The sequence below is a fragment of the Giraffa tippelskirchi genome, chromosome 4 (genome assembly GCF_054371585.1).
Source record: "Giraffa tippelskirchi isolate mGirTip1 chromosome 4, T2T-mGirTip1v1.2.pri, whole genome shotgun sequence".
NCBI classification, from domain to species: domain Eukaryota; kingdom Metazoa; phylum Chordata; class Mammalia; order Artiodactyla; family Giraffidae; genus Giraffa; species Giraffa tippelskirchi.
In genome coordinates, this window is record NC_137278.1 from 51399452 (window position 1) to 51424668 (window position 25217).

Consider the following 25217-nt stretch of genomic DNA (forward strand, 5'->3'; position numbering starts at 1 on the left):
AACACAAACCTCTACTACTCTTTTATTTCCTCTTTTTATGTTTTTGATGTCATAACTTATATATTACATTTTGTATCTATTAACAATTTAATGTGGTTGTAGTTGTTTTTAATTTTTTTTTAATATTCATGCTAATTTGACCATATATTTATATTTACCAAAAATTTTGGTGAGAAGTGTTAAACTTTTATATGATTTTTTTCTGTTACTTATTAACATAATTACATTTTCTCTTGAAGAAGTCACAGTAACATTTCTTGTAAGACTAATCTCTTGGTGATGAACTACTTCAATTTTAGTTGCTGGGAAATTTCTTGATCTATCCTTCGATTCTGAAGGTCAAGTTTGCTTTGTGGATTGTTCTTGTTTGGCAGTTTCTTTTCTTTGAGTGCTACGAATATATCACATTGCTTCCTTCTGGACTGCGAGTGTTTGTCCCTCAGTCATGTCTGACTCTTCATGACCCCATGGACTGTAACCCATCAGGCTTCTCCTTCCATGGGATTTTCCAGACAATAATACTGAAGTGTGTTGGCATTTCCTTCTCCACGGGATCTTCCCGGTTCAGCGATCAAACCCCAGCCTTCAGCATTGCAGGCAGGTTCTTTTCCATCTGACCCACCAGGGAAAGTTTCTGCTAATAAATATGTTTACTGTCTTATGGTGGTTTCCTTGTAAGTAACAAGTTGTTCTCTTCCTGTTTTTAAGATTCTCTCCTTGTCTTTAACACTTAACAGTTATAATATGTCTTGGAGTGGATCTCTATATTTATCTTAGAACTTTGCTGTATTCTGTATCCAGATGTATGTTGCACTCCTGAAATTAAGGAAGTTTTCAGCCATCATTTTTTTGAGCAAAATTTTTGACCTTTATGTCTTGCCCTTCTGGGACATCTACAATACCCACGTTGATCTTCTTGATAACATCTCTTAAGTTACCTTCACTCTTGTTCACTCTATTTTTCATTTTGTTCCTCATTGAATAGACACCACTGGCCTGTCTTTGAGGTTCTGATCCTTTCTTCTGTGTGATCTTATCTATTGTTGAATCCTTATATTTAACACTTCAGTTCCATTATTATAGTCTTCAATTCTGTGATTTCTGTTGCTTTTTAATATTTTCTCTCTGTTGGAGTTCTCACTTCCTTCATGCGTTGCTCTCCTGCCCTTGGTAAACATCTGTAGGAATGTTATTTTCAACTCTGTATTAGATAAATCACTTATCATCAGTATAATGGTATTATCAACTTTATGTAATTAATATGTAAGAAACACTCTAGCTAAAAGCCAAGCTTTTCAAGTGCATATGAAGCATTTCACCAAGATAGATAACATTTGGTTATAAACTTATCTTAAAAAACCTTGAAGTATATTCTATAAACATAAGGAAATTAAATTAGATGTCAATAACTGAAAGATCTCTAGAAAAGACCCAAATATTGGATAGTTTGTAAATAAGACAATTAAAGTTATACATTAAATGAGAATTTGATACAGATATTAAAAGCCATTTAGTAACAAATAAAAATTCAAACATAATTAATTAAAATATGTGGACTACTACCGAAGATATACTTACAAGAAAATTTATAGTACTAGTTGGCTATATGAGGAATACGAATCGCAAATTTGTGTTCTTTCATAGTCTTGCAACAAGAAATTATTTGTCAAGTCAATAAACAAAGGGAAAAAATAAAAATCAGATCAGAAATCAATAAAGTAAAAAACATGATAAATATATTAATGAAATAAAAATCTAGTTCTTTATGAAGAACAATGAAGTTGATAAACATAAAGCTGATTGATCAAGAGAAATAGAGAGGTATGTGTGTGCCAGTGTCAGGAGTATATGTAGTGATATTTTGTAGATATAACCTTATAGATATTTTTATATTTTGCAAATAATCTATTGTTTTATATTTTATACTATATATATTTTATATAGATTTATGTTACCTATTTTATAGATTTTAAGTGAAAAAAGGTATTAAAATTATAAAATTATAAAATGAATTTGACAATTTAAAATGGATATATTTCTTGAGAAACAAACTACAAAAACTGGCTTTCAAAGAAATATTTATATAAATATGACCTGTATAGCATATATAAATGGAATTAATAGCTAAAATTTTTCCCATAAAGAAAATTTCTATTTCAGATTGTTGCATTGGAGCAGTTTTCTGGGTCTTTGTCTTCCCTCAGGCCAATCTCGTGCTTTGTCCCCAACTGATTAATTTGTCTCAGTACCCTCCCCTTGGGTGTGCACACACCAGTTAGCTAAGATGGATCTCTAAGTGAAGACCTTTGGAAGAGCAAGACTCATCCTGACCTGGAATTGTCCTCTGACTTTTGACCCCCAGGAGCCTGTCTGCACAGTCTCCCTCATCCTAAAAGGAATGTGTGGGGTGTGGGGTGGAAAATTCCTTAATTCTTTACTCAGACAGAGTTTTGCCTCTCTTTGTCCTTGCCATGATATTTCCTTGAGATGTTTGTAAGAGACAAAGACTGGCTATTTATTCTGTTTCTGTTGTTACTTCCAATTTAGAGGGCAAGCAGGAGGCTGACTGTAAATCCCTCAACTGGAGCCCATCTATCTCTCGTCTTAGGAAAAGCAAACAGGAGGCTGGCTGGTTGTAAATGTCCAACCTGGAGCCCTTCTGTCTCCTACCTCAGTAAGTTTAATAATCTGTTTATTTTTCCAAAATTTCTTCACCCAGGAAATCCTAAAGAAATAAGATATCTTTCATATTTAGGAGATGCAGGGGCACTGTATATAGATATTAGAGAATAATATTGCGTGGTTTGAAATGTGGAGATCATTTTTCAAAAATTTATAAACAAACGCTCAAACAAGAGGTTTTAATCTAAGACTATCCGTGTCATATTTATGTGTCTATTAAAGACATATCAATGTTGGTATCCTCATTGCCCATATATATAATTTCGATGCTATAGAGTTAAAGATGTTTTCATACAAATATATATAAATTCAGGTGTGAAATTATCTCAAAGTATATTTATACACCTATGTATATACTATTTGCAGTATATATTAAAATAGTGAAAAGTGGTTAAAAAATTCAAGGTAGACCTGATTATGGGTAATTAGAAAATAAGTCAGGTTTTTCCACATGTATATACTTTTATTTGTAGCACCCAGGTCTTCTATAAACTAGGTTCCAAAATGTACCCACTGTTAAGATATACTGTCTCCACTTACACGCTGTAACAAACCAACCCCTCCTTCTTTTGTTCAGTCTAATCAGTGCCTTTCTGGAAAGGTTTTTGTTTTTGTTTGGGTTTCCCAGATATCTCAGCAGGTAAAGAATCTATCTACAATGCAGAAGACACAGTAGACATTGGTTCTATCTGTGGGTCAGGAAGATCCCTGGGAGAAGGAAGTGGCAGACCATTCCAATATTCTTATCTGGACAGACTCATGGGCCGTAGTCCTCCAGGCTCTTCTTCTGTCCATACTTTACCTTACAAAATAAGTTTTTGCTTTCATAGTCTAAACAGTTCTCTAGTTTGGTTTTGCTTCTTTCTTTATTTCCTTGTATTTTTTTATAGTCATTGCATTTGATTTATTATACCCAAATGTAAAGGCACAACAAATAAGACCTGATCATGATAATGCTTCCTATGAAAATTTCACGCTTTCATCACTTGTTCCTCTAATACTTCTCTTTTCTTTTTTCATTGAAGGACTTTTTTTTTTTTTTAATAAACTGAAATGTAGTTGACTTGCCATGTTATATTAATTTCAGGTGTATATCAATAGTATTCAGTAGTTTTACAGATTATATTGTATTAAAATTATTATAAAATAATGGCTATAATTCCTTGTGCTATACAATATATCCTTGTAGCTTATCTATTTTATATATAGTAGTTGATATCTTTTAATCTCTAATCAAAATTTTCCACCTTCCCCTCCTTAATAATCATTATTTGTTTTCTATATCTGTGATTGTGCTGTTTTGCACATACACTCATTTGTATTATTTTTTATATTCCATGTATAAGTGATATCATACAGTATTTACTGGCTTATTTTAGTAGGCATAATATTATCTAGGTCTATCCACACTGCTGCAAAGGGCAGAGTTACATTCTTTTTTTTTTTTTTTTTTAATGGAATAGAAATGTTCCTTTGCATGGTCTTCTCTGTCCATGTGATATCCCAGGCAAGGATATTGAGGTGGGCTGCCATTTCCATTCCTAGGGGATTTTTCCAACCCATGGACAGAGGAGCCTGGCAGGCAACAGTTCATGGGGTTGCAAAGAATGGTACACGACCTAGTGACTAAACAGCAGCAACAACCTATCAGCTAGATTATGAAATGCCTTCTTCTCTCGGTCTCTCTCCATTTCTATTGTGTCTGTTTTTGTGCCAGTAACTCTACTGTTTTGATTACTGTAGTTTTTAGTATAGTTTGAAGTACAGAAGGGTGATACCTCAGCTATATTTTTTACCCAAGATCGTTTTGCAATTCAAGGTCTTTTTTGATTCCATATGAATTTTAGGATTATTTGTTCTAGGTCTGTGAAAACTATCATTTGTTTCTTGACAAAGTGAAAGTGAAGTCGGTCAGTCGTGTCCGACTCTTTGCGACCCCGTGGACTGTAACCTACAAGTCTCCTCCATCCATAGGATTTTCCAGGCAAGAATACTGGAGTGGGTTGCCATTTCCTTCTCCAGGAGATCTTCCCCACCCAGGGATCGAACCCCAGTATCCTGCATTGTAGACAGACGCTTTACTGTCTGAGCCACCAGGGAAGTCTCTGTTTATTGACAAGGGTTGAATAAAATCTATAGATTTCTTTTGATAGTATGGGCATTTTAACAGTTAGTTCTTCCAAACCAAGAGCATGGGATATCTGCTTATTTGTATCATCTTCATTATTTTTTTTTTATCAGTGTTATCATTGGGTTCATACATGTTGATCCTAAATTATATCTACTTGTTTTAAACTGGTAATCCTTTAAGTTCAAATATATTCTAAATGATTTGTATTTTTTACTCCCTATCCCACAGTTTATTTTTTTGATGTCATATTTTACATCTTCATGCTTATCTCTTAACTGTATATTACAGTAATAATTCTTTTCATACTTTTTAACCTTTTATTCTACATGCTGGCTTATTTAATTTATCTTTACTCTTTTGTTTTTGGTCTCCTTTGCCTACAAGTACATGAATGGGACATACGGTCCATGACTTGACTTGCTTACTTCCCAGGATGAGTGTCCACATCTGCAAATGCCTGTTTCTTCTGAGCTCCCTCACAGAGGCATAGGTTCTGACCCAAACACTGTTCTTCCCTCCCTATCTAATTATGTGTGTGTTTTTCTTAAAGCCAAGGTTGTACAGTTATGCTTCTGCTAGAATCCAGTTAGTTTTCAGTGAGAATTGTTCCACATATAGATGTATTTTTGCTCTGTTCATGTGGGAAGTGAGCTCCATATCCTTTTACTCTGCCAACCTGATCTCTTCTCTCTCTGAATACTTATCATAATTAGTGTCAATTGTTAAGCAGGTATATAGATTGCACTATCCCGTTATTGTTCAATTAGGGTTTTGTTTTCTTTACTGACATTTATCAATAACCTCAGATGTGCAGATGACACCACCCTTACGACAGAAAGCGAAGAGGAACTAAAGAGCCTCTTGATGAAAGTAAAAGAGGAGGGTGAAAAAGCTGGCTTAAAATTCAACATTCAAAAACTAAGATCATGGCATCCTGCGGGGAATGGCAAATAGATAGGGAAACAATGGAAACAGTGAGAGATTTTATTTTCTTGGGCTCCAAAATCACAGCAGATGGTGACTGCACCCATTAAATTAAAAGACACTTTCTTCTTAGGAAGAAAGCTATGGCAAACCTAGAAAGAATATTAAAAAGCAGAAACATTACTTTGCCAAAAAAGGTCTGTATAGTCAAAGCTATGTTTTTTCCAGTATTCATGTATGGATGTGAGAGTTGGACTATAAAGGAGGCTGAACGCTTAATGATTGATGCTTTTGACTATGGTGTTGGGGAAGACTCTTAAGAGTCCCTTGGACTGCAGGGAGATCAAACCAGTCAATCCTAAAGGAAACCATTTGAGGAACTGAAAGTGAAAGTGGCTTAGTCATGTCCGACTCTTTTGACCCCATGGACTATACAGTCCACGGAATTCTCCAGGCCAGAATACTGGCATAGGTAGCCTTCCCTTCTCTAGAGAACCTTTCCAACCCAGGGATAGAACCCAGGTCACCCACATTGCAGGAGGATTTTTTACCAGCTGAGCCACAAGGGAAGCCCAAAGGAAAACAACCCTGAACATTCATTGGAAGGACTGATGCTAAAGCTGAGGCTCCAATACTTTGGCCTCTTGATGCAAAGAACTGACTCATTAGAAAAGATTCTGATGCTGGGAAAGACTGAAGGCAGGAGGAGAAAGGGACGACAGAGGATGAGATGTTTGGATGGTATCACTGACTTGATGGACATGAGTTTGAGCAAGCTTCAGGAGTTGATAATGGACAGGGAAGCCTGGCCAGCTGCAGTCCATGGGATTGCAAAGAGTCAGACACAAGTGAGCTACTAAGCAGCAGGAACAACTGACATTTATGTGGTCTTGAATTTTATTAGTTTTACCACTCCATGTATATTACATATATTTTGAATAAAGAGCATTTCTGAAATATCTTTTTTACCAGTTAGTATATTCTTAAGTATATAGTTGATTCAAAGTAACTTTATTCTCATTTTGCATCTAAATATTATTCTAATAAACATTAATTCTTTATATGGTCTCAGGAAAATGAGTGTTACATGGAGTATCCTTAATGCAAAATAAGGCACGTTTTAAAGAAGTATGAGGGTATGCTGAACAATTTGGGAAGTTGTTTCTAATGAGAAATATAATGCAATCATTTTATCTAGGGTTAAACCAGTAGAAATCTTCCAAGGTCCATACTTTTAAAAGCATGTATTTACATAAACTTTTTATTACAGACTAGTTTTAGGTTTATACAAAATTTTAAAAAATAGCACAAAGAATCCCTGTATACCTCACACTTATATCGCTCTATTATTAACATCTTGCATTTATATGGTACATTTGTCATAATTGATAAACCTTATTGATACACTATTATTAATGTTTATAATTTATATTTCCCTTAGATTTCACATTTTTTTTTCTTTTCCAGTGTCAGATTACAAAATAGTGCATTACATTTAGTTGTTCATGTTCCTTAGGCTCATTTGGACTGTTATAGATCCTTAAGTTTACTTTGTTTGTGGTGACATTGGCAGTTTAAAAAAAAATATATTGGTAAAGTATTTTGTAGGTGCAATTTGCCTAATATTTTTCTCAGGGTATATGGGTTTTTGAAAGGAAGACCACAGAGATGAAGTGCATTTTTGATTAGATCACTTCAAGGGTACATGTTATCAATAAAACTTAACACTATCGATGTTGATTTTGGTCACCTGCCTGAAGTAGTATTTTTAAGTTTGTATCATCAAATTACTTTTCTTTACTCACTTTCCATACAGTACACTTTGGAAAGAAGTCACAATGTGCAGCTGATATGCACAGAGTGAGTTGAAAGCAGAACTGTTGTTCAGTAGCCAAGTCATGTCTCACTCTTCACAACACCATAGACTGCAGTATACTAGGCTTCCCTGTCCCTCACAATTTCCTGGAGTTTGTCCAAATTCATGTCCATTGAATCTGTGATGCCATCCAAACATCTCATCCTCTGTTGCCCCCTTCTTCTTTTGCCTTCAATTTTTCCCAGAATCAGGGTCTTTTTCAATGAGTCAGCTATTCACATCAGGTGGCCAAAGTATCAGAGCGTCAGCTTCAACATCAATCCTTTCAATGAGTATTCAGGGTTGATTTCCTTTGAGATTGACTGATTTGTTCTCTTTGCTGACCAAGGGACTCTCAAGCATCTTCTCTAGCACCATAATTCAAAAGCAGAGTGTCTACATAAATTATTTGGAATTCTTATGCACAAAATACTTTGGGCATTCTATTTTCTCCTGAATCCTTGGGCATGCCTTTTTTTAAGAATAATTCCTTAATTTTCAGCCCTTCAGACTCATCTTGTATATATTTTCTCCCCCATCCCTAGAATTAGCCATCTCTTTAAGGAGAAGTGTCCAATTTTACAATGACTGAGTGAATGCACCACCAATTTATACCACTCTGATAAAATTAATTATGCTTTCCAAAGTCTAGAAACTAAATTACACAATCTTCTATCAACTTATACTCTTGCTATACTTTAGGGAAAAGGAAAAAAAAAAACTATGGATTTACATGTATTGAGTTTATTTCCTGCCTTTTCATCCTTAACAATATCATTTCCTCATCTTCAATTATTTTTTTTTCCTTTGATTCAAAGTGTCTCTTTTTTTCCCTATGAAGCAAAAATGTACAGAAAGGGCTTTAAAGTCTGTGTAAATGGCATTATGAGCTCTGCTCTGCTCAAGTGTTCTGTCAAACATATTTGGCACAGTGCTGTAATTTTCATACTCTGGAAATGCAGATACTTTGGTTTCAGGCATATTACATTTGCTTTTCAAATCAATGTCTTCTATTTAAGCAGAATTGAGCTAGAGTGTATTAGAAATCTAAGAATTGCAGACAACCTTCTTTCTACCGTTGTAATATTTAACACAATTATGGCAAATAGTGTACTTAGAATGTTATCTAAACGTTCCTGTCAACATGAAAAAATATTTTTACCAGTACCTTGTAATTTTCTTAAATGTTCTGTGTCAACAGCAAGCTAGTTTTATTTCCATGCTTACCAGGTTCTATTGAAATGAATCAACCTCATTTTATCTTATGATAGATGACAAGAAGAACTTTAAACATATTTGTTTAAAATTCAAAGATAATTTTAAAGTCACAAATTACACAAATTTACAAATCTCCATCATAACAACCATTTCTTTTTTATCAAAATATTTATCAGAGCTGTCACATACTAAGAGAACTTTGATAACAGTTAATGACTCCTTCCTCCCAGTCAATAAAAAGTGAAAAGAAAAGAAAAGCAAGTCTCGAGAAGTCGAAAGGTGAATGAGCATCCCTGAAGACTTGACAATCTTCCTCTCTCTAAGGAAATATTATAAGAAAGAAGTAGTCATCCTAACCCTATTACATCTTTCAGAAATTGAAACCTAGTTCTCAAAGTAATTTAATTGAATGACAATACAGTCATGCCTTCATGATAGTGATTGCAAATGGAGTGTTTTCCCCATTATTTCTCTGAAATTTGGCAAAAATGAGATCAAAGGAAAGAGAACTTTATTCCTGAATAGAAATAAATTATAGGTAAGACCACAAAGACTACAAAACCAAGGCACATAAGGAGTCAACTCACATGCAACTAAATACTATGTCTTCTCTGCTCTGTATTGATAATAAATTTTTCATTTCTAAAAAATTGTGTCTCCTGAACTAGACTATAAAGTTCTCAACTAGATTTAAGAACTTATGTAAACAGAGTAAAACTACTATGCTTAGTATTTGATATTTTTCATGAATAAATATATTATTTTGAGACTTTTAAAATTTATAATCCATTTAGATTTGTATAGTGCCTTACAAAAATGTCTTGTAGAAATTACCTACATCAGAGATATATCCTTTCATGACCCTTAATAATAGTCTTTTGTTATGGAAATAATCCAAGGGGAAAAGCTCTGTTCTTTCTTTGTTTTTCTTTATAACATCTATTTTGAACTTAGTACATGAATTTTTGTTTTAGTGTACCCAAGCCTCAAATATCATGTTGCCCTACTTATTTCCTTTATCGAGCCTATTATTCCCTGAAATAATCTTATTTGTTTACTTACATGTCTATTATCAGCCACAATTCATTGAAACTTTAATTACATATAAGAATTAAATTGTTCTGTTTGTCATAAATATTGTCTCAGTATCTAGAACAATGCATTGCATAGTAGGTATCCACTAAATAATGCTGAATGAAATTGTACATTAAAAAAAAAAAGAACCTAGAGAGAATGCAATGCTACCAGAGATGTGCTTTTGAGAATTAGATCAGAAAAATTAATATTACCATTGAATTGAATACAATACCATTGTACTAAAAAAGAGCTATTGATTCCAAGATGGAGTCAATTCATTCAAAAAGTAAATAATGACTAAATGCTTTTTCATGACCTAAATTTGGCCAAGAATTTAAGAAATAGAAACCAGTGTCTTACCTTTACTCAACTGAAAATCTAATCAGAAGAAAGAAAAGTCAAGAGATAATTATAAAAATTTGCAGTAAGCATTGTGTTAATAATAAGTATTCTCATTGGAAAAGACCCTGAGGCTGGGAAAGATGGAAGGCAAAAGGAGATGTCGGTGGGAGAGGATGAGATGGTTAGATAGCATCACTGACTCTATGGATATGAAATTGAGCAAACTCTGGGTGATAGTGGAGAACAGAGGAGCCTTGTGTGCTGCAATCCATAGGGTGGCAAAGAGTTGGACATGACTTAGTGACTGAACAACAGCAAAATGGTAAGCATAGGATGCTGTAGGAATACAAATTTCTGAAAATGGAATGAAGGTTGGATTAAATAGCATTATCAGAAAGAATATTTTAAGTATTAATTCCAGCTAGATATAGTTTACTAATATGTACATGTCCTCAGTTGTTATCTCCTCAAAATTAGTCTTTTCCATATATCCTTTTCCTATTTTTACTTAGAGAACTCATTTCAAAAATATACTGGATCCTCCTTCTATAGTTCCTGTCTTTCATTTTCTTTTTGTTATTGTCAGTCTTTTTTTTCTTTTTCTCACTCTTTGCTGTATTCTGAGTAATTTAAATATAATCTTCTAGCCAATTGGTTCTTTCTATTCTGAGTTCAATATGCTACATTAATACACTTCCAAATATGAACTTTAAGGTTTTTAATTTTGTCATTAAATGCTTAAATTCTATAAGATATCTTTTGTTTTCCTTCAAATCAGTTGACCACTTTATATATATATATTTTTTTTCTATAATAAATTCTATGTTTTGTTATTTGGTGCTTTAAACATGGTAAGCATATTTGCTTTAAAATCGCTCTTAATTCTGACATATGAAATTTTTATCAGTCTGTTTATACAGATTCTCAATCGTAAGTTTTCATCATTTACCATAATCCTGGTAAACGCTGATACTTGGTGGTCACTGGGGCTTTCCTGATAGCTCAGTTGGTAAAGAATCCACCTGCAATGCAGGAGACCCCTGTTTGATTCCTGGGTTGGGAAGATCCCCTGGAGAAGGGCTAGGCTACTCACTCCATTATTCTTGGACTTCCCTTGTGGCTCAGCTGGTGAAGAATCTGCCTGTAATGTGGGAGACCTGGGTTCAATCCCTGGGTTGATATGATCCCCTGGAGAAGGGAAAGGCTACCCACTCCAGTATTCTGGCCTGGAGAATTCCATGGACTGTTGCAAAGAGTTGGACACGACTGAGCAACTTTCACTTTCACTGGTGGTCATTGACCTAGGTAGGAAATTGCTAACTAAATCATTTTATCTCAAAAAAAATATTTTTAGGGTTGCACATTAACTGCTGACACAGACTTTGTGTACACTGGGTCACATTTGTGGCAGGGCATCATTTGAGACTGCAATTTCTTGGTGATAACTTCCTACCCCTTTTAATATCTCCTTTAAAGCACTTTGAGTTTAAGTTAAAGGCTACATTTATTGATGTTTCGCTCTTTTTATGAGGATTTGGTTTCTTTTCCAGATGCCCCATGTGGCACTAGTGGTAAAAAAAAAAAAAAAAAAAAACCACCTGCCAGTGCAGAAAACATAACAGATGTGTGTGTGTCTGAACCCTGGGTTGAGAAGATCCCCTGGAGAAGGACATAACAACCCACTCCAGTATTTTTGCCTGGAGAATCCCATGAACAGAGGAGTCTGGTGGGCTACAGTCCCTAGTGTCCCAGAGTCAGAAATGAGTGAAGCAACAGCATGCACACACAATTTCTTTTCCAGAAAAGAAAAGAGAAAATAGATCCTCAGCTATGAATGTATGATCCTATCAGTCAGTTCAGTCACTCAGTTGTATCCGACTCTTTGCGACCCCATGAACCACAGCATGCCAGGCCTCCCTGTCCATCACCAACTCCCAGAGTTTACCCAAACTCATGTCCATTGAGTCGGTGATGCCATCCAACCATCTCATCCTGTGTTGTCCCCTTCTCCTCCTGCCCTCAATCTTTCCCAGCATCAGGGTATTTTCAAATGAGTCAGCTCTTCGCATCAGGTGGCCAAAATATTGGAGTTTCAGCTTCAACATCAGTCCTTCCAATGAACACCCAGGACTGATCTCCTTTAGGATGGACTGGTTGGATCTCTTTGCAGTCCAAGGGACTCTCAAGAGTCTTCTCCAACACCACAGTTCAAAAGCATCAATTCTTTGGTGATCAGCTTTCTTAATAGTCCAATTATCACATCCATACATGACTACTGGAAAAACTATAGCCTTGACTAGATGGACCTTTTTTGACAAAGTAATGTTTCTTCTTTTTAATATGCTGTCTAGGTTGGTCATAACTTTCCTTCCAAGGAGCAAACATCTTTTAATTTCATGGCTGCGATCCCATAGAGGAGTAGCAAAAAAACGTGGTTTACTCTAGTTTGAGTAGACTATTTGAGAAACAAACTAAGAAAAAATAACAAATATAAAATATTTGAATTATAAACAAGAACTTCACATTCAATCTATCTTTATCTACCATCAGTTTATAAATATTGTATTTAGTTCTAAGACATTGCAAAAAAGACAATCTTCATTACATGCTCAGGCTTATCCTCTAAATAAATGATAAGTAATGATATTATGAAAATAAATGCATCCCTTTTGTTTTGTTTCAATTAATTCCAAGAATATCCTTCTTCTGATTTTCTGGGATGTTTTCCAATATAAAACCAATAATGAATGTAGAGCATATGAAGATAAATTTTTTATGTGCCATCTATATTGAAGTATTAAAGAGGGATTAAAATAGATATTGTCAAAATAGAAAATTCTTTAGAGAAAAAATTAGTCCCACCTTTTATTTTTATCTATTCACTTCTAAGAAATCAAATCTACTCTTGTACCAAGAATATTATGCTATGTTTCAACAATGAGTTTGCTTCACTTTGTTAACAAATTTTAAAAGGCTTTATATAGATGTTGCTGATTCTGTAGATCTGAAAAAGAAGGAAGGTTAAAATACTGAGGAGAAAAATAAATGCCCTAATGTAAAACCAAAGTGGAATTGCAAATAGTTGTATTCTTCCTTTAAAAACTGTTTAGCTGTGACTTTCTTCTGAAAGTTGTACCGAAGACTGTGAATCTGTATCAGAGGTTACATCAAATGGGATCAAGAGGTCACTTTGCAAGGTAGACAATGAGAACTCACTGGAGTGGCAGTATGAGTGAAATCTTTGACATTGTGAACTAGGAACTACTTAAAGCTAGACTTGTGCCTTATTAATATTTTATGCCTCATTTCTAGCACTGTGCCAGACACATGGTAAAAACACTCAGTGGGTATTTTGGATGTTTGCAGATTCTCTGGATGATTGAGGGGAGGAATCAATACATTTAATGTACACATTGTAGACTGCAATAGTCAATCAACATAACTTTTCTCTTTCATATCTTACCACAATACTAGTGCACATAGATTTTATCTCTTTTGTTGTTGTTTATTTTTTTTCACCAAGTTTTTTTTTTTTTAATGTTTTATTTTCTACTGGGGTATAGCTGATTAACAATACTGATAGTTTTAAGTGAACAGTGAAGTAACTGAGCCATACATGTATATATGTATCCATTCGACATTTTAGGATGTTCACAAAACGAAGCATATTTCAAAACAATTTTTTTTATTATTATTTTGTTGGAAAAAGCTGTACATTTTGCATTTGGGATTTCATACGCTCCTTCTAAGGAGGAATGAAATGCCATGACACATACTTCCAAGGCTGTGATACTTGAGAAAAGTGACAATCAGTTCATTTCAGTCACTCAGTCGTGTCCGACTCTTTGTGACCCCATGAATTGCAGCACTCCAGGCCTCTCCGTCCATCACCAACTCCCAGAGTCTACCCAAACCCATGTCCATCGAGTCAGAGATGCCATCCAACCATCTCATCCTCTGTAGTCCCCTTCTCCTCCTGCCTCCAATCCTTCCCAGCATTAGGGTCTTTTCCAATGAGTCAACTCTTTGCATGAGGTGGCCAAAGTATCGGAGTTTCAGCTTCAACATCAGTCCTTCCAATGAACACCCAGGATTGATCTCCTTTAGGATGGATTGATTGGATCTCCTTGCAGTCCAAGTGACTCCCAAGAGTCTTCTCCAACACCACAGTTCAACAGCATCAATTCTTCGGTGCTCAGCTTTCTTCACCGTCCAACTCTCACATCCATACATGACCACTGGAAAAACCATAGCCTTGACTAGATAGACTTTTGTTGGCAAAGTAATGTCTCTGCTTTTAAATATGCTATCTAGGTTGGGCATAAGGGGATATAACATACAGTAAAAATTGTACTTCAGATTTTGAATTTTGATCTTTTCCCAAAATAGTGATGTGGGGTACCATACTCTACCCAGATGCTGGATAGAAGCTGTGACCTCCCAGTAATCCACAAGATTCCCCTTTTAAACAATCAACATCGTTGATTGTTGATCAACATTGTAATATACAGTTACAACCATTCTGCTTTTCACTTTCAATACAGTATTTAATAAATTGCATGAGATTTTTCAACATTTTGTTACAAAGCAGGCTTTTTGTTAGACGATTTTGCCCAGCTCTAGGTTAATGTAAAGTGTTCTGAGAACATTTAAGGAGTCTAGACTAAGATATAATGTTGGTGTTTGTGTGCTTCATCGCTCAGTTGTATCCAGCTCTCTGTGACCCCATGGACTGTAGCCCATCAGGCTCCTCGGTCCACGGGATTCTCCAGGCAAGAATACTGGAGTGGGTTACCATTCCCTTCTCCAGGGGATCTTCCCAGCCCAGAGATCAAACTCTGGTGTCCTGCACTTAAAGTGGATTTTTACCCTCTGAACCACCAGGGAAGCCTATGATGTTAGTAGGAAAGGTGTATTAAATGGATTTTCAACTTACAACATTTACAACTTATTATGCATTGTTAGGATGTAGGCTTATTGTAAGTTGAGGAAGATCAATATATAGGCTACGGTTGCAGAACATGGGACATATTTTTGCCTAACTTCCTAGATCTATTTAAATTCTATCTGATATTTTTATTAATTTGATCATTTCAGTAAGATCTGGTTATTAATTAAGCTCATATGCACCAATCTTCTGCAGAAGTCTTCTATATTAAGCATTAATATATATCTTTTTAGAAACATCTGCTCGGCTTTAAGGCCCCAGAACCTGTATAAACATCACATTTAATAATATCAGTGCATAGAATTCTCAACTGAACTTTCATGCTGCTCTTAGAGATTCAGAAATTTGCTGCAGGCATTAACATTGTGTGTCCAGAATAACTTAAGTAATATTTTCTTCATATGTAAAATTGGTAGTGTTATTCATCAAATACTGTATATATGTGCATGTGTATGTATGTGTGTGTGTATAATGTTTCATAAATACATTGGTATTTATTAAAAGAATTCAAATGTCAATTATTGTTTGTATAATGGAACTTTGTTTTTAGTTTACTCTAAAATGTACCTTTAATATAGCAATGTAGCAGTCACATTTTCCCAATCACTCTAGCTTTATATCCAGTCACCTACCTATACCATATCAACATCTATAAGGACCCTATGTGACTCAGTAAGAACCTCAAGGCATTCTCTGGCATCTTAAGAAAAGATAAATGGGACCTCCTCCGCGTCCTCCTCTCTGGCGGCGGCCACGGCGGTAGTGGATGTGGCCCCGCCGGGGGTTGGGGGTGTCCCGGCGGGGAGGCGGCCGCGGCGGCGGGGGTGAAGCTGAAGTATTGTCGCTACTACGCCAAGGATAAGACGTGCTTCTACGGGGAGGAGTGTCGGTTTCTGCATGAGGACCCGGCCGCCGGGGCCGCGCCGGGCCTCGGCCTCCATAGCGACATCGTCCCCTTGGCTCTGGCGGGCGCGCCCAGGGCCGGCTTCACGCCTGGAGCGGTCCCGGCCGGGGGAGCCGGGCCGCCCGCGGGGCCCAAGAAGACGGACCTGGGGGGGCCCTGGGCCCGGAGCCGGCGGAGGCAGAGGCGGCAGCAGCGGGGTCCTCGACGGGCCGCGGCTGGCAATTCCTGGAACGGATGGAGGTGCTTTAACTGATACGAGTCTCACAGATTACTATTTCAGCACCAGCTTTATTGGAGTCAATAGATTTGGAAGCCCTGTGGTGACGAAGTATCCTGTGATACAGAGAATGACTAATAGTAGCAGCTCCCCAAGCCTTCTAAATGTCAGTGCCAAGCCATACCCAGGCCACTATCCTCTAACTTCACCTGCTTCATCCTTGTTTAATGACTTTGGTGCCCTCAACATCTCTCAGAGAAGAAAGCCAAGGAAGTATCGCCTGCGGATGCTGGAGGAGAGGTTAGTTCCGTTGGGATCAAAGGCACGAAAAGCAAAGAACCCTATTGGCTGCCTTGCTGAAAGGTGTAAATCAGGAGTACCCATCAATATGGTTTGGTGGAACAGAGTCACAGAAAACAATTTACAGACACCAAATCCTACTGCAAGTGAGTTTATTCCCAAAGGAGGATCAACCTCTAGGCTGAGTAACACGTCCCACTCACATGCGTCTGCCTTCTCTCAAGTGTTCTCTCACCCATCCCTGGGGACTCCTGCTACTGCTGGATTAGCACCAGGAATGTCACTGTCTGCTGCATCCTCCCCTCTTCACTCCCCCAAGATCACTCCACATACTTCTCCCGCCCCCAGAAGAAGCAGCCACACTCCAAATCCAGCAAATTACATGGTGCCTTCTAGTGCCTCTACGCCCGGGAACAATCCTGTTTCTCAGACACCATCTTCTGGTCAAGTGATCCAAAAGGAAACCGTCGGTGGGACGACGTACTTCTATACAGACACGACTCCAGCACCTTTGAATGGAATGAGATCTTTCAAAAATTATCACAGAACAGCTTGCCGAGAAGAAGGTCAAATAGTTGAGGTACTTCCCAATTACCACATCTATCCTCCAACTGCACCTCACATTGCTTATATGCCGTCAAAAGCGAACGCACCTTCCTTCTTCATGGCTGATGAACTGCGACAGGAGCTGATAAACAGACATTTAATAACAATGGCTCAAATTGATCAAGCAGATATGCCAGTTGAGAATTCCAAGATGCCATTGGTCATCTGCTGCTGCTGCTGCTAAGTCGCTTCAGTCGTGTCCGACTCGGTGCGACACCATAGACGGCAGCCCGTAAGGCTCCCCCGTGCCTGGGATTCTCCGGGCAAGAATACTGGAGTGGGTTGCCATTTCCTTCTCCAATGCGTGAAAGTGAAGTCGCTCAGCTGTGTCTGACTCTTAGCGACCCCATGGACTGCAGCCTACCAGGCTCCTCTGTCCATGGGATTTTCTAAGCAAGAGTAGTGGAGTGGGGTGCCATCATCTAGTGTTTTTAAAATAACTCGACATGTAACAAGATTCTAGTTTATCCAAAAAATAGACAGTTTTAGAATTTCCACTGTGATTTATCTCACTGTGCACTAGAATGTTATTATCTTTTGAAACCTGACAAAGTATAGGTACTTAAGTAGGAGTGGGAGGTGATTGTTGTTGTTATTATTAATATTGAGACTGGGGCATGCCCATGTACCAAGGCTTTCTGTGTGTAAGTTTTTTCTTTGCAAAGCTCCTGTGGTGTACTTGCTAATATTATCACCTCTGTTTCGCTTGTGAGGAAACTGAAGGTGACAGGCAGGTTAAGTAACTTGCCTCTAAGACCATTGGCTAGTAATTGTCTGACCAAATCAGGGTTTAAACCTATATTTTTTTTTGGCTGAATTTTAGTGTTTCTCAGAGAGCATTAAAATCTCTTTCCTTAGCTTATTCTGTAAAGGCAAGATTAAATGTGGTTTAATTTAGCAAAACTTTATAAATAATACAGCAGGAATACATTTACTGTAGCAGTAATCTCAAAATACCTGGTTGTAATCAAGGACTCAGCACAATCAACTGTGTGTCTTCTTGACTGCTAAAGAATTCAGAGGAGTGTGTCTGGCTATTATGTTTCAAGACTGATCTTTTCCACTTTAGATGGGCAGGAAACTTTTCTGTCATGGCCTTTGAAATGTTCATGTTAGAATTTTCCTTATTATCAAGCATTGTCTTTGAGGCCCTAACCAGGGTAAAAAATAAAAAATAAATAAAATGAAGATGCTATTTATAGTAAAAAAAAAAAAAAAAAAAGATAAATGGTGTAGGATGATCACTTTTGGACTTTGAGAAATGATGCTTATATGAGAAGTGCAAATCTGTGTAGTACTAGACTGACACACACCCTTGTCTGTATCACAAACTGTAGACTTTCCCTCCATGATATAATGGAGATCATCAACCCAATGGTTTTTGAGCTCAGACCTCTCCTTCTTTCCCTCCTCTTTGAACTGAAGACTTTAAAGTTTCCATCGAAGATGTGAATTCTTAATAACAAACAAAAATAGGATTTGTTACATACATTTGAGCACAGGTTTCCAGTAGCACTATGTTTAACATCAGTATTTCATTCACTAAGGAATATATAAACTGGACAATTTATTAATCTTTTGCCACAAAAATATGCTGGAGGTTAAGAAATGATTGCTCATAAAAGAGAAATGATATTATTTTTAATCATTAAATATGGTGCTTGTCTGCCAAAGTTGAGAGAATCACTTTCCCTGATACATATTTTTTTTTTTTATTCTCCATGTGTGTCCATGTGTGATTGTGCATGTTGTGTGTTCATGTGTGATTGTGTGTGTATAAGTATTTTAATGTCAACTCTTTTGTTAATCATATTATTGCTATTCAATAGGAATAGAATAGGTCAGCTCCTCTTAACCCCTCACATCATGGCTTGCTTTTGTTATCTCCCTATAGTGGTCAGTGTTCCATATGTACAAGGGGAACATAACTTCATACTCAAAGGAGGCATTTTATTTTTGTATCTGAGAATAGATACACCCAAACATATATGCCCATATTTGATAATTTAAAGTAGAAATAGGAAATTAGGCTACCTTTAAGTTTGAAAGTTTATTCCCCCTTTATTTCCTCTTTGAAATATGAACTTCATTCTGACCCTGTGCTGACTCTTTCCTATTGGTAATGTTGCCTCAATTTATTTTACTTAGTTCTCTACAGTCAGCTTCTCTGTATATTTTACAATTTGTATTTTTCCTTTGCAGCAGTGATAGTTCTATAAAGTATTGGATTTAAAATCATTGTAATTAGCTATGATTCTCTATATTGTGACAAACTGCTCTTGTCTTTGTATAAAGAAATGCACTGCATAAATTCTCTTAAGCCTTTATCCTTTGGGGGGCATGCACTTTCTATGTCTGCTGGAACATTGCAACTAACATTTTCAGTTCTTATCAAATGTCTTTTGTTTGCATAAAATCCATGACTCACCACCATGCTTTTTGGCCACAGAAAGCAAAGGATCTGCTCTGTAATGAAAACACAACCTTTCAGAAAGGGTTCAAGGAAAAGCTTTTTATGGCCAATGAATAAATAACCTGTGAACATCTTCACAATTGAGCATTATTAAGTTAAGCGGGCTTATTAAGATTCATAAAACAATTATAAGCATTTGACTGAATTCTCTTGTAGTTTTCTCGTGTCTGTCCACATATTAAAGTTACCAGGGAAGATGGAGGAGGAATAGGATGGGGAGACCACTTTCTCCCCCACAAATTCATCAAAAGAACATTTGAACGCTGAGCAAATTCCACAAAACAACTTCTTAATGCTGGCAGAGGCCATCAGGCACCCAGAAAGTCAGCCCATTGTCTTCGAAAGGAGGTAGGACAAAATATAAAAGATAAAAAGAGAGACAAAAGAGGTAGGCACAAAGATCTGTCCCAGGAAGGGAGTCTTAAACAAGAAAGAAGTTTCCAAACACCAGGAAACACTCTCACCGGTGGGTCTGTGGCAAGTCTTGGAATCTCAGAGGGCAACATAACTGGGAGGAAAAATAAATAAATAAATAAAACCCACAGATTACGTGCCTAATGGCAACTCCTAGCAGAGAAGCAGCCCAGACGCTCCCATCAGCCACTAGCAAGTGGGGGCTGGACAGGGAGGCATGGGCTGCGTTGCTTAGGGTAAGGACCGGGCCTAATGATCGGAGGGCAATCTGAGGGAACTAACGTGAGACAGCAACCCAGACTGTGGGATAGCCAGAGAGAGAGAGAAAAAAAAAGAGAGAGAGAGAACTATCCTGTGAAAAGCCCTAACCTAAGACACCGCCAGGCCTGCTCAAAAAACAAAGGACTGAGCAGAGCTAGCCGGCTGCAGACTGGCCCATCCCCTGCTGGAGGCAGGCAGGGAGGGGTAGCCAGAGCCGGAAGGGGGCAATCATGGCCTGAGAGAGGCATCCTCTACCAAACTGCAAGCAGGCTTCATTGCTAACCAAGACTACTTGGGATTCTGGACTGTTGACATCTGCCAGGAGGATCACAGCTAGAGATTAGCTCCCCAAGAGACACACGGCACACCTGAGAAGGCGCACCCTTTATACACCCAGAAAACCAAGCGGCTGGGACAGGGGAGGCGATAAGATGCACACCCCACCTGGGGGTGACTGTGCTCACCAAGCACCTGGTCACCTGAGCTGCTTGGACCTGGGAAGGGCACAAAATGTGGGCCCAACCAAGTCTGTGCCTTTGTGGAGTACCCGAGAACCTGAACCTGAGCAACATAGACCTGGGAAGTGAAGCAACCCAGGGCCTGCCTCAGAGAGTTCCCGGCAGAGCAACCTAGGGCCTGAGAAGTATAGACCATGAAAGCACACACGCCGTGAGAGGAGGCAAACCAAGAGTGGATGAAACATCACAAGCACTCCCAACACACACCAGTGATATTTGTTTGCAGTGTTCCTCCCTCCCCACAGCACAACTGAACAAGTGAGCCTAAAAAAGTGACCACCATCGCCTCATTGTGTCAAGGTGGAAACTAGACACTGAAGAGACCAGCAAACAGAAGAAGCTAAAATAAACAGAGGGAACTGCTTTGGATGTGACAGGTGCAACAGATTAAAACCCTGTAGTTAGCACCAACTACATAGGAAGGGGCTTATAGATCTTGAGAAGTATAAGCCAGATCAAGGAACTGTCTGAAACTGAACTGACCCCACACTGTCTACAACAGCTCCAGAGAAATTCCTATATATATTTTTACTATTATCATTTTTAATTTTTTTTAATTTTTAAGTCCTCTATTACTCCTTTAATTTTCATTTTTATGACCTACTATTACCTTGCCAAAAAAAAGACCCCATTTTTAAAGCAAACTTCATATATATATATATTATAATTTTTGTGACTTTGTGTTAACAATAACACAGTAATAGTGGGAGACTTTAATACCCCACTCATATTTATGGATAGATCAACTAAACAGAAAATCAACAAGGAAACACAAACTTTAAATGACACAATAGACCAGTTAAGCCTAATTGATATCTATAGGACTTTTCACCCCAAAACAATGAATAAATCTAATCTTGGTAAATTAAAAAAAAAAAAAGGAAATCATTTCAAGCTTTTCTGACCACAATGCAGTAAGATTAGATGTCAATTACAGGAGAAAAACTATTAAAAATTCCAACATATGGGGACTGAACAACACGCTGCTGAATAACCAACAAATCACAGAAGAAATCAAAAAGGAAATGAAAATATGCATAGAAATGAATGAAAATGAAAACACAACAACCCCATACCTATGGGACATGGTAAAAGCAGTGCTAAGGGGAAGATTCATAGCAATACAGGCTTACCTCAAGAAACAAGAAAAAGTCAAATACATAACCTAACTCTACACCTAAAGCAACTAGAAAGGGAAGAAATGAAGAACCCCAGGGTTAGTAGAAGGAAAGAAATCTTATAAATTAGGGCAGAAATAAATGTGAAAGAGACCATAACAAAAATCAACAAGGGTAAGAGCTGGTTCTTTGAGAAGATAAATAAAATTGACAAACCATTACCCAGACTCATCAAGTAACAAAGGGAGAAGAATCAAATCAACAAAATTAGAAATGAAAATGGAGAAATCACAACAGACAACACAGAAATACAAAGGATCGTAAGATACTACTATCAGCAATTATATGCCAATAAAATGGACAACTTGGAAGAAATGGACAAATGCTTAGAAAAGTACAACTTTCCAAAACTGAACCAGAAAGAAATACAAAATCTTAACAAACCCATCACAAGCACGGAAATTGAAACTGTAATCAGAAATCTTCCAGCAAACAAAAGCCCAGGACCAGACGGATTCACAGCTGAATTCTACCAAAAATACAGAGAAGAGCTAACACCTATCCTACTCACACTCTTCCAGAAAATTGCAGAGGAAGGTAAACTTCCAAACTCATTCTATGAGGCCACCATCACCCTAATTCCAAAACCAGACAAAGATGCCACAAAAAAGAAAACTACAGGCCAATATCACTGGTGAACATAGATGCAAAAATCCTTAACAAAATTCTAGCAAACAGAATCCAACAACATATTAAAAAGATCATACATCATGACCAAGTGGGCTTTATCCCAGGGACGCAAGGATTCTTCAATATCTGCAAATCAATCAATGTGATACACCACATTAACAAATTGAAAGATAAAAACCATATGATTATCTTAATAGATTCAGAGAAAGCCTTTGACAAAATTCAGTATCCATTTATGATAAAAACCCTCCAGAATGCAGGAATAGAAGGAACATATGACAACATAATAAAAGCTATATATAACAAATCCACAGTAAACATTATACTCAGTGGTGAAAAATTGAAAGCATTTCCCCTACAGTCAGGAACAAGATGGAGAAGGCAATAGCACCCTACTCCACTACTCTTGCCTGGAAAATCTCATGGACAGAGGAGTCTGGTAGGCTGCAGTCCATAGGGTCGCTAAGAGTCGGACACGACTGAGCGACTTCACTTTCACTTTCACTTTCATGCATTGGAGAATTGAATGGCAACCCAATCCAGTGTTATTGCCTGGAGAATCCCAGGGATGGCGGAGCCTGGTGGGCTGCAGTTTATGAGGTCGCACAGAGTTGGACACGACTGAAATGACTTAGCAGCAGCAGCGGCGGCAACAGGAACAAAACAAGGGTGCCCACTCTCACCACTACTATTCAACATAGTTTTGGAAGTTTTGGCCACAGCAATCAGAGCAGAAAAATAAATGAAAGGGATCCAGATTGGAGAAGAAGAAGTAAAACTCTCATTGTTTGCAGATGGCATGATCCTCTATGTAGAAAACCCTGAAGACTCCACCAGAAAATAACTAGAGCTAATCAATTAATATAGCAAAGTTGCAGGATATAAAATTAACACACAGAAATCCCTTGCATTGCTATATACTAACAATGAGAAAACAGAAAGATAACTTAAGGAAACAATTCCTTAAATTGCAATGAAAAGAATAAAATACTTAGGAATACATCTACCTAAAGAAACAAAAGACCTATATATAGAAAACTATAAAACACTGATGAAAGAAATCAAAGAGGACACAAATAGATTGAGAAATATACCATGTTCATGGATTCGAAGAATCAGTATAGTGAAAATGACTATACTATCCAAAGCAATCTATAGATTCAATACAATCCTTATCAAGCTACCAACAGTATTTTTCACAGAATTAGAACAAATAATTTCACAATTTGTATGGAAATACAAAAAACCTCAAATGGCCAAAGCAATCTTGAGAAAGAAGAATGGAACTGGAGGAATCAACCTGCCTGACTTCAGGCTCTACTACAAAGCCACAGTCATCAAGACAGTATGGCATTGGCACAAAGACAGAAATAGAGATCAATGGAATTAAATAGAAAGCCCAGAGATAAATCCACACACCTATGGACACCTTATCTTCAACAAAGGAGGCAAGAATATACAATGGAGAAAAGACAATCTCTTTAACAATTGGTGCTGGGAAAACTGGTCAACCACTTGTAAAAGAATGAAATGAGCCACTTTCTAACACCATACAGAAAAATAAACTCAAAATGGATTAAAGATCTAAGTGTAAGACCAGAAACTATAAAAATCCAGAGGAAAACATAGGCAAAACACTGTCTGACATAAATAACAGCAGGATCCTCTATGACCCACCTCCCAGAATATTGGAAATAAAGACAAAAATAAACAAATGGGACCTAATTAAACTGAAAAGCTTTTGCACAACAAAGGAAATTATAAGCAAGGTGAAAAGACAGCCTTCAGAATGGAAGAAAATAATAGCAAGCTAAGTAACCAACAAAGAATTAATCTCAAAAATATACAAGCAACTCCTGCAGCTCAATTCCAGAAAAATAAATGACCCAATCAATAAAAGGGCCAAAGAACTAAACAGACCTTTCTCCAAAGAAGACATACAGATGGCTAACAAACTCATGAAAAGATGCTCAACATCACTCATTATCAAAGAAATGTAAGTCAAAAACACAATGAGGTACCATTTCATGCCAGTCAGAATGGCTGCTTTCCAAAAGTCTACAAACAATAAATGCTGGAGAGGGTGTGGAGAAAAGGGAACCCTCTCACACTGTTGGTGGAAATGCAAGCTAGTACAGCCACTATGGAGAACAGTGTGAAGATTCCTCAAAAAACTGGAAATAGAACTGCCATATGACCCAGCAATCCCACTGCTGGGCATACACACTGAGGAAACCAGAATTGAAGGAGACATGTGTACCCCAGTGTTCACCATAGCACTGTTTATAATAGCCAGGACATGCAAGCAGCCTAGATGCCCATCTGCAGACGAATGGATAAGGAAGCTGTGGTACATATATACAATGGAATATTACTCAGCCATTAAAAAGAATACATTTGAATCAGTTCTAATGAGGTGGATGAAACTGGATCCTATTATACAGAGTGAAGTAAGTCAGAAAGAAGAACACCAATACCCATACTAACGCATATATATGGAATTTAGAAAGATGGTAGCAATAACCCTATATACGAGACA

At 37.2% G+C, this 25217-nt stretch overlaps 1 pseudogene across 1 annotated transcript; it reads left to right on the forward strand.

Moving 5' to 3' along the window:
- Nucleotides 1-9022: 9022 nt before the first annotated feature.
- On the forward strand, nt 9023-17388 carry LOC145545602 (PAN2-PAN3 deadenylation complex subunit PAN3 pseudogene; annotated as a pseudogene). Its single transcript, XR_014082157.1, has 2 exons — nt 9023-9089; nt 15884-17388. The product of XR_014082157.1 is annotated as a PAN2-PAN3 deadenylation complex subunit PAN3 pseudogene (transcript).
- The last annotated feature ends 7829 nt before the right edge of the window (nt 17389-25217 follow it).